Source organism: Gavialis gangeticus, unplaced genomic scaffold (genome assembly GCF_001723915.1).
Source record: "Gavialis gangeticus isolate Ggan-Ray unplaced genomic scaffold, GavGan_comp1, whole genome shotgun sequence".
NCBI lineage: Eukaryota > Metazoa > Chordata > Crocodylia > Gavialidae > Gavialis > Gavialis gangeticus.
Window position 1 is genome coordinate 113,438,903 of NW_017729022.1, and position 5,319 is coordinate 113,444,221.

The 5,319-nt window shown below is 43.4% G+C and overlaps 1 protein-coding gene across 2 annotated transcripts in view; it reads left to right on the plus strand.

The window, feature by feature from the left end:
* Positions 1–5,319, plus strand: part of VWF (von Willebrand factor) — a 271,611-nt gene that overhangs the window by 102,693 nt on the left and 163,599 nt on the right. The gene's annotated exons all lie outside the window — the stretch shown is intronic.

Consider the following 5,319-nt stretch of genomic DNA (forward strand, 5'->3'; position numbering starts at 1 on the left):
GGACTCAAACGAGTCCAGCCAGGTAGGCATCCAGCCTCTTCTTAAAGACCCCCAGGGTAGGGGCCAGCACCACTTCCCTTGGAAGTTGGTTCCAGCTCCTAGCCGCCCTAACCGTGAAGTAGTTTTTGCGGATGTCCAATCTATACCTCCTCTCCATCAGCTTGTGCCCATTACTCCTTGTTATGCCAGCGGGCGCTAGGGGAAACAGCATCTCCCCCATGTACATTAACAGCATCTCCCCATGTACATTAACAAGTACATGGAACTTCTAATTAGCCTTTGCATATTGCCCACCAGTGCTTTACTGCAGTTGTTAAATGAAGAGCTGTCTGTCTTGAAGCTTGAGATTTTTCTATTGGAAAAAAGCCCTCTGTGTTCTAGGCTGTCCTTATGGATTCTTTAAGTAGAGGAATAATCTTTCTTTTCATAGGTGGCTGTGGAATGGTTCAGAGAAATGGGAAGGAGGTCAATTCATTTTACTATTTTTGAATATGGTCCTGTGCGATTTGTTGCTCCCTCGACTTTCTACATGCTGCATGGTATAAATATAAATTGAAGCACAGCTAATTGCAAGGGGATAGGTTAAAAACTGGCTGTCTCTTGCCCAGTAAAACTTGGGCCTAATTCAGTCCTGTGATGGACCAAGCACGTTTCTGGAGCTGAAGCAAGTATCAGCTATTTTTCCTCATGTTAAAACAAGTGTCAGATGGAAAATCCAGATGACTGGATTCATCTCTCTCCTTCCCCCAACACACTGTCATGAATTGACCAGGAACTGCTCCCACCTTCCACCCTACTTCATGACAGGAAATAACCTTTCCAGAGGGCAGAGTTCAGCCATTTGTCTTGGGCATTGTAACCAGCAGGAATGTCTGTGTATTCATACATTACAGATCTCCAGTGAACTATAGAGTTACAATTACCCAAACTTCTGAAAGACTGTATGCTGCCCTGAACTCTGGACTGGAGCTTTGCAAAATTGTTCACAGAGAAACCTGAAACCACCCTAAACTTGCCTTGTTTTGGGTTAATGCACATAGTCAAACCAGCTTTCCACTTGGTTTGAGCCAGCAGTCTGTTACGTTCTACGTTACTGGGAGTAGCTTTAAGGGACAGCACGTACGTAAAATATGACCTTTATCGATCACATCTGTATAATGCATCATGGCAGCATATGAGCCACACAGACTCTGGGATTGTCAGTGGGGATCGAGCCTGGGACACTTCTGGCTTCCTAAGGAGTTCTGTATTACTTCTGCTAAAGGAAAAGTCCCTTACATGGAGGTAAGTGACAGGCTAGTTGTGATGCTAGTGGTCAGTTGCTAGGGCCAGAACATGCAAGAGGGAAGAATCCCCCAACTTGTAGCCAGGCTTTCAGAAGAGCTGAGTTCCACGTAGGCCCCTTGCATTTTTTTTCACAAGAGTTAATAATCCAGCAGCTGCCACTGATGGTAGCAATGGTAGCAACTGAGTTGTTTTAAAAAATGTGTTCCTAACGATATTACATCACACTGGAGAGTTATCCACACAACACTGGATAGTTTTTAATCTTATTCTTTTCCCAGCTTGTAAAGGGCTCAGTGTAAAAACCTGGGAAAGGTTTGCTCTGAATAGCAGCAACCAAAGCAAGGTGAAGAAAAGCTTCAGTTGAATTTAAGACCTGTAGGCAGATCCATCCACGAGAACAATGTCACCCATGCTCTCTTCCCACATTAATTTATGGAAATAGGAAACCCATGTTTCTTCTGGCATTCAAATGCTCCTGAATAACATCATTTAAAAAAAATGTTGCATTTGAAAGTTTCTTGTTTCAAGTGACTGAACAACTATATGTAAGATTCCTAGGTGTGCCAATTAGAGTTAAGCTCATTTATATTCCTCTTCTAAAACAACTAAGTTTTGCCACTGCACATGGTACTACATCAGGATTTGGGTAAGAGGCCTCTGTAAACATAATGGGCATTTTATACATGTGCTCCAGCAGTGTGCGGGGGGGTGGGCTTTAATTAGTGCAGCTCTGAAAGTCACACTAATTAAAAGCACCTGAAGTGTCATGTGTATCAGTGTCCCTGCACTGAAAAATGGTGATGGAGCTCTTTAAACTAAAGCTGAAACTACAGTGCATCAGAGCAGGTCCTTGCAGATGTATAGAAGCCCAATAAATCTGTGACTTAGATTAACCTTCCTAGTTGACCAGTTCTGGTCTCTGTCTAAATTTTGAAAGACAAGCACTGCTTTTGAGATTATTTAAAAGAGAAAGCACCCAAGTGCGAGCTGTAAAACCTAGGTACTGAGCACTGAGGCAGATTGGAAGGCCTCTTTGTTTTGAAAGTAAGAAAAAAAAACCCAACAGAAAACCAAAGTCAGGCAGTTCCTTGTTATTGGGCTGCTAAAGAAAAGATTGAAGAAGGAAAAGAGAGACCAGGCAGGTCATGAATGAAAGGATCCTTAGGAAAAGTCTGTTCTTTCCCAAGTACAATGAAGAGATTAGCACTCCCACCTGTGCATTGTTTAATTGTTGGACTAGACCAAGGATGCTTAACCTCTGTCCTGCAGGCCAGATGTGGCTCATTAAGCCATAGTGAACAGCCTACTGTGACACATCAGCACAAGGTGAATGCTTCTGATGCTGCTTTTCCCTCCCTTCCCTGGTTGTTCTGTTCAGCTTCAGGAGAAAGAAGGGTATGAGCAGTAGCAGCGCTTACCCTTATTGGCATGCTGGTAAGATCAGAGCTTTCATGCAGCTCTAGAGTGCAGGAGCTGAGCATGACTGCCATACTTTTCCCTGTCCTTCATCCCCAACACTGAATTGAGCAGCGGGGAAATTAGGTAATGAGCAGCACCAAGTATGCTCACTCCTGGGCTCGAGCTCCATGAAAACTCAGAGCTCCCCACATGTCAGTATGGACTCTGGCTGGATCCATATCTTCCATGCATTTTAAGAAACCAGGAGCTGAGCATTGCTGTTGCTTATCCTTTCTTTTTCCTGCAACTGGATTCAGTGGGGGAGAAGGTGAGCGGGGGAGACAGTAGTGACAATTCAGATCCTGTACTCCAGAGCCATGTGAAAACTTCTGAGCTGGAAGAGGAATGGCAGTGGAGACCCATCCTTTGTGACTGCATGCATGCACAGCATAGCACAGGTCTAGCTACAACACCTGAGAAAAAAGGGTTATTTTGGGGGCAGAGTGTGGTCCCACTCCCACCATGATTCTGGTAAAGCACTGGGAAGTGTAAGGGGCTGAGGTAAGATGCAATGCTGCCAGCTAGTCAATCTCCATCCTCTCCTCCTCTCAGGCTTGAGACCCCACAATCTCCCACCAGCTCTAAGAACATGGAAGCCAGCCAAGTACTTGCAGGTTAATGTAAGCCAGTGACTCATCAGCTCCAATCTCTGCTGCTGAACAGAGCGCTCCAGGGCACCTCACTTAGGTACCTCAATTCTTGACACAGCCTGGCTCGGCCCAGCCCAGCCAGTTTCAGTACCTCTTCTGTGCACAGCAGGCTTCTAGCAAGTGTATTGATAAAATGTAAAATAATACTACAGAATACTGAACTTTCTATTTTGCATTAATCAGCCTAAAATATCTAAAAATGCATGTTTTCCTTTCTAATATTACTTAAAATACTTGACATGAGGATATTTCGAACTATAGAACTATAATGCTTTGCAGTGCAACCCATGGCCCATTTTTAATGCAAGGTTTGACCCACTGGGGGTGGGGAAGAAAAAAAAAGCAGGGTTGAGAACTGCTGGACTAGACAACACTTTGAGATCTGAGAGCAGAGAAAGGGCCAGTCTTGGGCTTTGTTTGCCGATGGAGCTCTATAGGACCTAAGTAGCAGTGGCATGCAGAGTAAAATTAGGTTAATTTACCACTCCAAGGGGAAGGCAAATAACAGCAAATTATTCAGGAGTGATCAGTTATCAGGAAGTTGCAGAGGCAGGAAATAGCTAAATAAATTAGCAGTGAATTATTTTATAAGCAGATTAACCAGAGTTCACTGGATGTTGATATTCAGTGTACACAACAGGCCAGATTCTGTTCCACCTGGTAGATGTGTAAATGAACGTAGGTGCCTTAGTACGATTCTGTTCCACTCTGCTCAAATCCGTGAAAAATTTCTAATGCAAAAGGTGAGTGGGTTCTTTTCTTCCTCACTGTTTTTTTGTGACTCAGTATTAAGGGTCAAATGAAGGTGTGTTATAACAATTGATGGATTTTCAGGGCTTGAACAGGGTGAAAGAGTAGAATCACATGTAAGCACCTGATTTCATCTAGATGTTCAGTATTTGAAACAGAATCTAACGTTAGGTCTGTACTGATATATTTTTTGTCCCCAACTACCCCAGTCATGTGGACTGTGTTTTTTATCTTCAGGCAGCATTGTTAAGGAATATTTAGTGTGGAATATGAAAGAAACAGCACCCATTGACCCAGTACTGTTATAAAGAGGACTATCCAGCAAATCTGAGATGCCCTGTGAAGCCCTTAGCTCTTTTCGCTCCCTGGACAAGGTTTTCTTATGTGGTATGCTGTTGTGCCTAATAAATGACATTATCAACCACAATCCTCTTTCTGGGCCTAGGCCAAAAGGCACATGGAAGATAAGTACTGATACCTTGAACTTGATTCAGTATTCTGTGCAGAATCAATTTAAGGAAAAAAAGGTCTGCCTTGGTTTGGGCCAGCTTGCTATTTTTTGTAAAGATTCCTGCTTGCTACAAATAAATTATCTGATCTTGCCATTTAACCATGCTAATTTGCTCCTCCTGCCTTCTTGTTTCCTAATTCATTTAGTGATATGTATACTTCTTTTATGAGCTAGCTAAGTAGCTTTATCTGCTGAATCCAAGCACATTTATGCCCTTGCTTTTGTGTCTTTTTTATTGGCTCTCGCTTCTTTTTTCTAAATCCCCTGCCTTTCCATAGTTTAGTATTTCAAGAGAAGTTTGTCACATCCCTTTTCATGAGATCCTGATGGGCTGCTGGATTGAGCCTTCACAGCATATAAATGCTTTTTATTATGTGACATATCAGAACTACTTCAGAGGAGAGCCACGCACATGATCAGAGGGCAAGAGAACAGGCCTTATGAAGAGAGGCCATGAGCTATGGGACTCTTCAGACTGGAGAAGCACAGGCTCAGGGTGACTTGGTGGCAGCCTATAAGTACATCAGGGGTGTGCATCAGGATCTGGGGGAATGCCTGTTCACCAGAGCACCCCAAGGGATTACAAGGTCCAACAGTCACCAACTCCTGCAAGACTGTTTTAGGCTGGACATAAGGAAAAACTTCTTTACTGTCCAAGGCCTG